The 12,789-nt window shown below is 36.8% G+C and overlaps 1 non-coding gene across 1 annotated transcript; it reads left to right on the top strand.

Moving 5' to 3' along the window:
* The first annotated feature begins 596 nt into the window (after nucleotides 1–596).
* Nucleotides 597–700, top strand: LOC112725817 (small nucleolar RNA R71). Its single transcript, XR_003164900.1, has one exon. It is a non-coding gene; the product is annotated as a small nucleolar RNA R71 (small nucleolar RNA).
* The last annotated feature ends 12,089 nt before the right edge of the window (nucleotides 701–12,789 follow it).

Here is a 12,789-nt window from a genome sequence, read left to right as displayed (position 1 = left end):
GTTGGGTATGTTGATTATTTTGGCCATGATATGATGATTGGGGGTAAGTGTTTTGTGTGGCTTGGTATGATCTTTGGTTGGAGTTTTGGTATGTGGAATTGTTTTGTTGGTTGTGGTTGTAAGGTTTGTGGTTTTGTGGTTGGGTTTGTTGGTTTCCCCACCCAAAGTTTGGGTGGTTTCTCCAGCCTGGGTTGTAAGTGTTGGAGTGTGGATCATATGATTGCCTTTGTTGGTTTCCCACATAGTTAACCTCATCCCAATCACCTCCTTCAATGCCTACTTCCTCTTGATCTTGTGTGTGTATTGCAGCCACTTGCTTTGTTTCTAATTGCCTGGTAAGCTCTGCTAGTTGCTTGGCAAACACCTTGTTTTGGGCTAGAATTGTATCAACATGGTTCAGCTCCATGACTCCCTTAGTGTTGTGCCTTTCTGATGCATAGTAGTACTCATTCTCAGCCACTGTCTCGATCACTTCAATGGCTTCTTCCACGGTCTTTTTCTTGTTCAATGAACCTCCTGATGAATGGTCTACAGCCTTCCTTGATTCATAAGAGAGCCCATCATAGAAGATGTGCAATTGCACCCAATCATGGAACATGTTTGGTGGGCATTTCCTTGTCAAGTCCTTGAATCTCTCCCATGCCTCGTAGAGAGTTTCACCATCTTGTTGTCTAAAAGTCTGGACCTCAGATCGAAGCCTATTGACCTTTTGTGGAGGGTAAAAACGTGCCAGAAACTTGCCTTCCACCTCATCCCATGTGGTTAGACTCCCCCTTGGGAATGATTCCAGCCACTTAGCTGCCTTGTCCCTAAGTGAAAATGGGAACAAGAGCAGTTTATAGGCATCTTCCTGGACTCCATTGGACTTCACAGTGTCACAAATTCTCAGGAATTTTGTGAGATGTTGGTTTGGGTCTTCATTAGCACTTCCTCCAAAGGAACAATGATTTTCCACCAATGATATTAGCTGTGGCTTGAGCTCAAAATTGTTGGCCTGAATGGGTGGTTTCTGGATGCTACTACCACAATTCCCAGAGGTTGGGTTTATGTATGAACTAAGAACCCTCCTCTCAGGAATGGCATTGTTTCCATCAGCTCTCTCATGGTTGTGAACTTCTCTATCCATGTTGAGATCTAGAGCTTCCTCAAAATTGTCCTCAGATTCTCCTTCAGATTCCTCTTCTCCCACTACTCTCTTCCCTCTTGCTTCCCTTCTAAGTCTATGAAGGGTCCTTTCCGGTTCGGTATATGGAGGAGTTGATGTCTCTCCTCTCCTACCTGTCATACAAGAACACAGCTCAAACACAAACAGGTAAAATACTCTTGGTTAATGGAAGAGTATGGTCAGCTCAATTGAGGAATTAATTCAAACAGTTAGTGAGTCAGTGAGTTAGTTGCATGAATTTAAAGGCATAAAGAAGGAAAGCATGTAACCAAGTGCAGAAATTAAAATTCAACAAGTATTTAGAACAGAATTAACAAAGCAAGAGAAAATTGCTCAATCTAGTTAGCTTCCAATTTGAGAATTGTCAATCGAAAACCAATCCCCGGCAACGGCGCCATAAACTTGATGCGCATAAACGTGTTATGCTACGATTTAGGAAATTGCACGATCGGCAAAATTCCTTCCGGCAAGTGCACCGGTTATCGTCGTCAAGTAAAAACTCACAATAGAGTGAGGTCGAATCCCACAAGGATTGGTTGAGTGAGCAATTCGGATTAGAAGTGTGTTCTAGTTGAGCGGAATCAAGATTTGAGATGAGAATTGCGGAATGTAAAATTGGCGGGAAAAGTAAATGACAAGAAAATTAAATGGCTGAATCTTAAATTGCATGAATTAAAGAGCAGAATGTAAATTGCTGAAATTAAAAGGGAATGGGGATGATTGCAAGAATTGAATTGCAGAATGTAAAGAGAAAGTGGAAATCAGAAATGGGGAATTCATTGGGTTTAAGAGATATTGAAATCTCCGAATCAAAACATGTAAATCTCTTCCTCAACCAATGCATTCATTGAATTTTGCTTGGCAATCTTATATGATTGGATCTCAATTCCTTGGCTCACCAATGCTCTCTAAAAACAAACAAATTCCCAATCCCTTGGTTTAAATGTTCATAAGAAGAGATGATGCTTGATCACTGATTATACCACACAATTTCATGAACCACAATTTGGTAGGATTACATGTCACAATATCCATCCAAACCCCAATCCAATCCACTGTGAGAAAGCTTCTCTAACATGAATCCTCCATTCCTTTCCCAAGGCTCCGAAGGATTCCAAGTATGAGTAGTCTCTTTCCCAAGACAACTACTCAATGGAATTAGATCGAGAAGCTTTCTAACAAAATTCAAGAGAAAAGATTGAAGAAGAAGATAAACTATTATTGATTCATTGAATTACAATAGAGCTCCCTAACCCAATGAAAGGGGGTTTAGTGAATCATAGCTCTGAATTCAATTTCAAAAAAAAAGAAACTAGCTAAAAGTGAAAGTAAAAGTCCTCTTTCTAACTTAACTTCTATCCTATTTATACACTTTCTATATTGAGCTTCAGTTGTGCTTCTTGGGCTTTGAGGCCTCTCCTTGCTTTCCTTTTGTCTTGGGTTTATGATCCATAATCTTGATGAGATTGTTGATCCAAATCCTGTAACATTTATTGAGCCAACTTAGTGATAATCAAATAATGGCACATGACTCAATAAATGAGATTTCAAACTCATCAATCCCTCAGGCCCAATCCCATAAACCATGATATTCAATTGGGTTTCATACCAAAGTAAGTTTAAGTTAATAATTGTGCTCAAAGACTAACTTAAATCACAATATTTTTGGCCCAGAAACCTTTTTTCAAGAGTGGCGTTTAAGTTGAGTTTAAGCTTAAACTGCAACTTAAACGCCAGACACTTCCAGTGATGCCATTTGTAGAAGCACGTTTAAGCTTCAGTTAAGGTTAAACTGAAGCTTAAACGTGGAAATGGAAGAAGGTAGCCCTGGAGAGTCATGTAGTCGAACACGTTTAAGCTTCAGTTTAAGGTTAAACTGAAGCTTAAACGTGGAGATAGGAAGGGCAGCCCTGGAGGTCGAACACGTTTAACCTCCAGTTTGAGGTCAAACTGGAGGTTAAACGTGGAAAAGGGTGGAGGCATACTGGAGGTCGAACACGTTTAACCTCCAGTTTGAGGTCAAACTGGAGGTTAAACGTGGAAGCTTGGAATGGTGGCCCTGGAGGTGTCGAACACGTTTAACCTCCAGTTTGGGGTCAAACTGGAGGTTAAACGTGGAGATGGAGAGAGCAACCCTGGAGTGAAAAAACTATCGAACACGTTTAAGCTCCAGTTTGAGTCAAACTGGAGCTTAAACGTGGAATGGCCCCTGGTACTCTTCCTGGTTCTGGCGTTTAACCTCCAGTTTGAGGTCAAACTGGAGGTTAAACGTGGAACTCCTCCCTGGGTGGCATACTCATTCTGGCGTTTAACCTCCAGTTTGAGGTCAAACTGGAGGTTAAACGTGGAATGCTCCTTAAGTGAGGCTTTTCATTCTGGCGTTTAACCTCCAGTTTGAGGTCAAACTGGAGGTTAAACTTCAATTCCAGCATTTCTTATCCTTCATGATTTTGGCGTTTAAGCTCCAGTTTAGGCTTAAACTGGAACTTAAACTCCACATGTGATATTCAAGCTTCCTTTATTGATTTGTTGCTTCCTTGCTTAGCCTCTTCTTCCCTGAAATCATCCAAACAATTGCATCAAAGTCTTGCAAAATTTCATGAGAAATCTTTCATTCATAGCATTTAAGTAATATAACTAAAACTCATGGAATTTGCATCAAAATCATATTGTTTGGATGGTTCATTACTTTGTTCTTCATTTAACCATTTTTGGTTACTTTAAGCTCAAGAAAATGCATAAAATAACTAAAACTAACAGAAAAATGCCAGTGAAACTAGCCTATGATGCCTTGGCATCAATATTCACCAGTGATGGTGATGGATAAATATTCACCAGTGAGGGTGATGGATATGGATCATGATTATGATCAAGTTTATGATGAGTATAACTCGAGTTGGGGATGCACGACAGAGGGACAGTCCAATGGTTAGCTACCAGGACTTGTCGGGTTGGCTCTATAACCGACAGATGATATCATCAGCCACTAGGGACAGGCATGCATCATATGCATTTGTGTGACATTGGTTGGGTGTGCATATTATACTTGGTTTGCCTATGTGATTAATTGCTAACTGTTCTACTTGTAATAACTGTTTGTTTGTGCTTGAACTTCCTATTTGTGTTTGCTACTGGGACTCTGTTGAATTGTGGTGATTGGTTGATGGTTGGATTGTTTGGGCCTAGGGCCGTGGTTGAAATGAGGTAGACCGATGGTTGGTTTTGTTCGTGTTTTCGGTTTGGAAGGATATGAAAGGCTATTTTGGTTCAGTATAAATAAACCTTTTTGAAAGGGCTTTTGAGTTTTGAGAATTGAATGGTTCCTCTTTCAGTAAAGATTTTTGACTTTACGTTTATTGAAAATTGTGTTTTTGAAAAGAGGCATAAGAAGGTTATTAATCACTGGCACGGTTTATCTTCACGTATCCTATTACAGTAATTCCCAAAAACCCTCTACTGAGAACCCTTTCGAGGATGATGTTCTCACCCCCTACATTTTTCCCCTTTCAGGATATGGGCGCAGAAGTTACGAAGAGCTTATTTAATTGTTGTTGTGATGCTCTGTATTGTTTTAGTTATGGTTTATTGTACCCTCGCCTTTATCTTGATATATTCTGTAAGAGGGATAGGAATTGTATTGGATAATGCTTATAATATTATCTATGTATATAAGTGTATATATGTATGTACTCTTTATGAGTTATTGTAAGTTGTATGGTATTTATAGATGTACGTTATCGAACGAAAGTATTTTTGGGAGCGGTATCACGGTTTAAAGTTTTAAACAGGCTCATATTTTAGTATTAAATAGTATAAGTGTCGTCGTAATGCCCGAGCTATCAGAGTTGCGCAGCCGGAAGCGTGAGCTTTGGTAGTTAGGGTGTTACATCCAACTTAAGGATAATAAACAAAAGTGCTAGGTGGGAGACACCCCACCATGGTAAAATCTTTCTCTTTTTTCTTTTTGCACATATTGGTTAAAATAATTTAATTTCATGTTTTGATTGATTTGTTGAGTTTGTTTCGTAGTTTAGTATGTTAAATAAGATTTTACGGTGTTTTGGTAGTTGTTTGGAGGTTTGGAATGCTTGGATTGGTGCAAAAACATAGAAAAATTTTGAAAAAAAAAAACAGAGCACCATCCGTGCATACGCACACTGTGCGCATACGCGTGCATCAAGCATTTTCGCCTACCCACGCGCACGCGCCATGTACGCATACGCGTGGATTGAGAAATTCCACCCCCAAGCCAAAAGCCCGAGAGTTGTGCGAACGCTGCGCACGCATTGTACGTTTGGCACAAAACCACTTGCGCGTACGCGTACATGACGCGTACGCATCACTCTCGAGAGAAAAAAAAAAGCCATCGACGTGTGCGTGCCAGGCGCGCGTACGCGTGGATTTGCACCTTGTTTTTCTCCTTTCTCCTTTCTCCTTTCTTCTTGTTTCTTCTTTTCTTCTTCTTTCTTTCTACCTTTCTTCTTCCTCTCTTGAAAAAATAATAAATAAATAAATAAATAACTAAATAAATACTAATTTTTTTTTCTTTTCTTCCATTTTCTTTTATTGCATTTGCTTACTTTCATTCATTACATTTTAATTTTGATTTCATAGCTTGTTGTAATTTTCTTTTTTTTTTAGGTTTCTTATGTTAATAATGGTGTTGAATTTTCCTATTCAATCGTTGAGAATTTTTTGCTTTATTTTGGTGCCTCTTGACTTGTTTGATATTGTTGGGTGATGAAACTTTTAAATCAATGCTTAATCTTGTATTACTCTTATGTCTTTGTGCATTGATATGACCTAATATTGTTTTTCATGACCCACTCTTTCTTATTTGAACTTGATGCTCAATATGTTCTTCATGCTTTGATTTTACTCTTGCATCAAGTGTTAGTTCTTATGCCCTTTGCCTATATTATTTTCTCACTCATATATTGTAGCTACCATGTAGTGAGAACCTCACCCTTATTTGGCATTAGCCCCCGCCTATGTTCTCTTTGCTTTGATTGTTATCGGCTTAATTTTCTTTCTTTTTCTCTCCCTTTAGGTTGGCCACCAAGAAAGGAGGAAAAGGAAAAGCTTCACGATGGGGCAACGAACAAGTCATCCGCACAACCTTTCGAAGAAGCTCATCAATTGTAGCAACCCATCCACCAAGCTCCTCTTTGCATGCACCAAGGACGGTGCAATCTTCAAGTGTGGGGAGGTCGTTCGACCGATCTCCATGGGTATGAATTTCCTTTTCAACACCAATTTTTTTATTTTCTTCGTTAGATAGTTATTGCATTACATGATAGGTTGCATGTTAGTTAGAATTTGTATATATTTTTACCACTTCTTTCCTATTAGGACTACTTGGTTAGGGTGATGATTTCTTTTCCAAGAAATTATTTTTAGGGCAACCTACCAATTTGAAAACTTTTTATTGAACTTGCTTGAAAGAATTTATTTTGGAACATGGTTTTTGAGCTAAGAACACAAGCTTGTGAGATTTGAGCCTAATGGTGTGGTTACATCTTATAACTACTTATTTTTCCTTCTTGTGTGCAATTGTTCTCTTTCTATGATTGTGATCTTTGATTTGTTTGATTCTTTATGTCCATCATTTTGTGTATTCATGCATTTATATGATTGAGGCCATCATTTCATTTAGCTCACTTACCCAAATGGCCTTACCTTTTATCTTCCATTGTTTGCCAATTTGAGCCTATGCTTAACCCACTTTGTTCATAATTTTAGCACATTACAAGCCTTAAAGCAGAAAACAATAAAAGTCCTTAATTTGGATCTTTGATTAGCTTAGGCTAGTGTGTGTGTGTGTCATTTAAGTGTGAGAAATCTTGGAACATTGGGTGAATAAAAGGGTAGTTTTGTATTTTTGTTGCAAATATTGGGAATTGGGTACATGCTCAAGTGTAATGAATGTAAAACCTTATGCATTGATGATCTTGTATATAGAAAAAAAATGAGAAAAAGAAAAAGGAAAAGAAAAAAAAACAATATGGAGAAGAAAAGAAAAAAGAAGAAGAAAGAAACAAGAAAAAGAAAGAAATAAAAGCGGACAAAATGCCCCAAAGCAAAGTTCAATAAGGGCCAATGCATAAGTGTTGTGAAATGAAAAAGAATACATGAGTATGTGAAAAAGTGAGAAAAATGGGTAGTTAGGTTAGCTTTGAAATTGTATAGGATGTCATAGGTTAGGTGGGAAGTTTAAGCTTATCAAAGATTCAAATTTCAAGCTCACTTGACCAAATATGCATCCTTACCTTGACCCTAGCCCCATTACAATCTAAAGAAAAGACCTCATGATACTTGTATGCATGCATGAAATATATGTTGATTGTTAGAAGAAAAACAAATCTTAGAAAGCATGATTAGGTTAGATTTGAGAGAATCGACCCTACACACTTGAGCGACTAAAGTGCAAACACTTCTGGTGAGGGTTCAATGCTCAATTCCTTGATTCTTGGCTTTCATGAGCATTCTTCTTGCAAGTCTACTTGAACTTCATTTTGATATTTAAATCGGTAGGATTCATGAGTCGTCATGGGACCTTAGCCCTACTCGTGCATGTGTGTCTTGGAGATTGATTTATTTTTAACCAAGTAGGTAGAATCATTTTACATTTAGTTGCATTCATATAGATAGATGTATATGGTTTAGGTTGCATTTAGATTAGTTCACATTGAATAAATGTTGATACCCTTTGCTTTCTCTTGGTTTAAGCATGAGGACATGCTTGGTTTAAGTGTGGGGAGGTTGATAAACCCCATTTGTAGGGTTTATCTTGTGATGAATTTAGAGCATTTTGATAATCTTTCCTCACATTTATTCAATGAAATAGCATGGTTTTATAACTTCTCCTTTAATTGTACTTAAGAGTGAAAACATGCTTTTATGTCTTAAAATAGCTAAATTCAATTCACCTTGATTCCATTAGATGCCTTGATATGTTTGTTAAGTGATTTCAGAATTAGGAGGCAAAGATTGGATCAAGGGAATGAAGAAAAAAAACATGTATAAATGGAGAACTCATGAAGAAATGAAGGAATCGCAAAAGCTGTCAAGCCGACCTATTCGCACTTAATCAGCCATAACTTGAGCTACAGAGGTCCAAATGATGCAGTTCTAGTTGTGTTGGAAAGCTAACATCCGGGGCTTCAAAACGATATAAGATTTGCTATAGTTGCTATACGTATGGTGATGTGTACGCGCACTGTACGCGCACGCGTCATTGCTGCCATATGATCCACTTAAAGCAATACGTGGCCAGTGAATTCTAAAGCCTTGTGGGCCCAATCCAACTCATTTCTGATGCTATTTAAGCCAAGGATTGAAGGGGAATTAACATACTTACACACATTAGTTTAGTTTAGTTTAGTTTTTTGGAGGAGTAGTTAGAGTTAGTTTCTAGAGAGAAAAACTCTCACTTCTCTCTAGAATTAGGATTAGATTTTAGATCTAGATCTAGTTCTTCTTCTCTCTTCTAATTTTCCTTTCCTTTCTTTAATTGTTCTCTTTTAGTTGTAGAATTCTTCTTCTCTTGTTATTCCTTTGTATTGTTAGTTTTAGTTTATGAACCTTCTTTTATAGATCTACATTTCTTCTTCAATGCAATTGGTAAGTTCTTTATTGTTTCATAATTGTTTTCTGATGAGCGGATAATTTATACACTTTTTGGCATTGTTTTTATTATGTTTTTAGTAGAATCTAGTTACTTTTAGGGATGTTTTCATTAGTTTTTATGTTAAATTCACATTCTGGACTTTACTATGAGTTTGTGTGTTTTTCTGTGATTTCAGGTATTTTCTGGCTGAAATTGAGGGACTTGAGCAAAAATCAGATTCAGAGGTAGAAGAAGGACTGCTGATGCTGTTGGATTCTGACCTCCCTGCACTCAAAGTGATTTTTCTGGAGCTACAGAACTCAAAATGGCGCGCTTCCAATTGCGTTGGAAAGTAGACATCCAGGGCTTTCCAGCAATGTATAATAGTCCATACTTTGACCGCTTTTAGATGACGTAAAAGGGCGTTGAACGCCAGTCCTATGCTGCTGTCTAGAGTTAAACGCCAGAAACACGTCACAAACCAGAGTTGAACGCCAGAAATACGTTACAACCTGGCGTTCTACTCCAGAAAGAGCCTCTGCACGTGTAACATTCAAGCTCAGCCCAAGCACACACCAAGTGGGCCCCGGAAGTAGATTTATGCATCAATTACTTACTTCTGTAACCCCTAGTAACTAGTTTAGTATAAATAGGACTTTTTACTATTGTATTTGACATCTTTAGATCTTTTGATCATCTTGGGATGTCTGGTTCTTAAATCAGAGGGGCTGGCCATTCGGCCATGCCTGAACCTTTCACTTATGTATTTTTAACGGTAGAGTTTCTACACTCCATAGATTAAGGTGTGGAGCTCTGCTGTTCCTCATGAATTAATGCAAAGTACTACTGTTTTTCTATTCAATTCAACTTATTCCGCTTCTAAGATATTCATTCGCACTTCAACATGAATGTGATGAACGTGACAATAATCATCATTCCCTATGAATGTGTGCCTGACAACCACCTCCGTTCTACCTTAGATTGAATGAGTATCTCTTGGATCTCTTAATCAGAATCTTCGTGGTATAAGCTAGATTGATGGCGGCATTCATGAGAATCCGAAAAGTCTAAACCTTGTCTGTGGTATTCCGAGTAGGATTCTGGGATTGAATGACTGTGACGAACTTCAAACTCGCGAGTGCTGGGCGTAGTGACAGACGCAAAAGGAGGGTGAATCCTATTCCAGTATGATCGAGAACCTCAGATGATTAGCCGTGCTGTGACAGAGCATTTGGACCATTTTCACAAGAGGATAAGATGCAGCCATTGACCACGGTGATGCCTCTAGACGATTAGCCATGCAGTGATAGCGCATCGGACCATTTTCCAGAGAGGATTAAAAGTAGCCATTGACAATGGTGATGTCCTTACATAAAGCCAGCCATGGAAAGGAGTAGGATTGATTGGATGAAGACAGCGGGAAAGCAGAGATTCAGAGGAACGAAAGCATCTCTATACGCTTATCTGAAATTCTCACCAGTGATATACATAAGTATTTCTATCTTTATTTTCTGCTTAATTAGTATTAATTTTGAAAACTCCATAACCATTTGATATCCGCCTAACTGAGATTTACAAGGTGATCATAGCTTGCTTCATACCAACAATCTCCGTGGGATCGACCCTTACTCACGTAAGGTTTTATTACTTGGACGACCCAGTGCACTTGCTGGTTAGTTGTATCGAAGTTGTGAATGAAAAACGATTTATTAAGACGTGCGTACCAAATTTTTGGCGCCGTTGCCTGAGATCACAATTTCGTGCACCAAGTTTTTGGCGCCGTTGCCGGGGATTGTTCGAGTTTGGACAACTAACGGTTCATCCTGTTGCTCAGATTGGGTAATTTTCTTCCTATTTTGTTTTCAAAAAAGTTTTCAAAAATTTTTCAAAAAAAAAAATTCTTTTCAAAAAAATTTTATTATGTTCTTCAGAATTTTTAAGAATGAATTCTAGTGTTTCATGAAGCATGTTGAAGCCTGACTGGCTGTAAAGCCATGTCTAATCCTTTTGGACAGGGGCTTCCAACCATCAGCATAGAGGCAAGTTAATTTGATAAGTAATGAGCAGTATATTCTGATGTTACATGCTAAAGCTTGGCTGGCTATTAAGCCATGCCTAACCCTCAGATTGGAGCTTTAGACTAAGAATACAAAGATTCCTGGAATTCATATTAAAAATTTTGGAATCCTTATTTTTATTTCTCAAATAATTTTTGAAAAATCCAAAAAAAATCATAAAATCATAAAAATAAAAAAATTAAATTATTTTGTGTTTCTTGTTTGAGTCTTGAGTCAAATTTTAAGTTTGGTGTCAATTGCATGTTCATCTTGCATTTTTCGAAAAATTCATGCATTCATGGTGTTCTTCATGATCTTCAAGTTGTTCTTGGTAAGTCTTCTTGTTTGATCTTGATGTTTTCTTGTTTTGTGTCTTTTCTGGTTTTTCATATGCATTCTTGCATCCATAGTGTCTGAACATGAAAGATTTCTAAGTTTGGTGTCTTGCATATTTTCTTTGCATATAAAAATTTTCAAAAATATATTCTTGGTGTTCATCTTGACATTCAAGGTGTTCTTGGTATTCATCTTGACATTCATAGCATTTTTGCATGCATTCATTGTTTTGATCTAAAATTCTCATGCATTGAGTCTTTTTCATGTTTTTCTCTCTCATCTTAAAAATTTAAAAATCAAAAAAATATCTTCCCCTTTTTCTCTCTTAAAATTTCGAAATTAGATTTGACTTTTTCAAAAAAATTTTAAATTTTAGTTGTTTTCATGAGTCAAATCAAATTTTCAATTTAAAAATCTTATCTTTTTCAAAATCTTTTTCAAAAATCAAATCTTTTTCATTTTTCTTATTTATTTTCGAAAATAACATCATCAATTAATGTTTTGATTCAAAAATTTCAAGTTTGTTACTTGCTTGCTAAGAAAGATTCAAACTTTAAGTTCTAGAATCATATCTTGTGATTTCTTGTGAATCAAGTCATTAATTGTGATCTTAAAAATCAAATCTTTTTCAAAACTAATTTCAATCATATCTTTTCAAAAATATCTTATTATCTTATCTTTTTCAAAATTATATCTTTTTCAAAAATTTGATTTTAAAATATCTTTTCTAACTTCTTATCTTCTTATCTTTTCAAATTTGATTTTCAAATTTGTTTCAACTAACTAACTAACTTTTTGTTTGTTTCTTATCTTTTACAAAACTACCTAACTAACTCTCTCTCTAATTTTCGAAAATATCTCCCTCTTTTTCAAAAATTCTTTTTAATTAACTAATTGTTTCAAAATTCAATTTTAATTTATTTCTTCTTCTAATTTTCGAAAATTACTAACTCTTTTTCAAAAATTATTTTCGAAAATCCACTTCCCCCTCTCATCTTCTTCTATTTATTTATTTATTTACTAACATCTCTTCCTCACTCACCAAAAATTCTGAACCCCCTCTCTCTCTCTGAGTTCAGATTTTCTCTTCTTCTTTTCTTCTACTCACATAAGGGAACCTCTATACTTGGGCAAAAAGGATCCCTATTATTATTATTTTTCTGTTCCCTCTTTTTCATATGAGCAGGAGCAAGGACAAGAACATTCTTGTTGAAGCAGATCCAGAATCTGAAAGGACTCTGAATTGGAAACTAAGAGAAACTAAATTACAACAATCCAGCAAGCACCTTTCAGAAATTTTCGAACAGGAAGAGGAGATGGCAGCCGAAAATAATAATAATGCAAGGAGAATGCTTGGTGACTTTACTGCACCTAATTCCAATTTACGTGGAAGAAGCATCTCCATCCCCACAATTGGAGCAAACAATTTTGAGTTGAAACCTCAATTAGTTTCTCTGATGCAACAGAACTGCAAGTTCCATGGACTTCCATCTAAAGATCCTTTTCAGTTCTTAACTGAATTTTTGCAGATCTGTGATACTGTTAAGACTAATGGAGTAGATCTTGAAGTCTACAGTCTCATGCTTTTCCCTTTTGCTGTGAGAGACAGAGCTAGAATATCG

This window comes from Arachis hypogaea, chromosome 11, assembly GCF_003086295.3.
Source record: "Arachis hypogaea cultivar Tifrunner chromosome 11, arahy.Tifrunner.gnm2.J5K5, whole genome shotgun sequence".
Lineage (NCBI taxonomy): Eukaryota > Viridiplantae > Streptophyta > Magnoliopsida > Fabales > Fabaceae > Arachis > Arachis hypogaea.
Note: the sequence above shows the minus strand (reverse complement) of the source record. Positions and strands in the feature narration are given on the sequence as shown.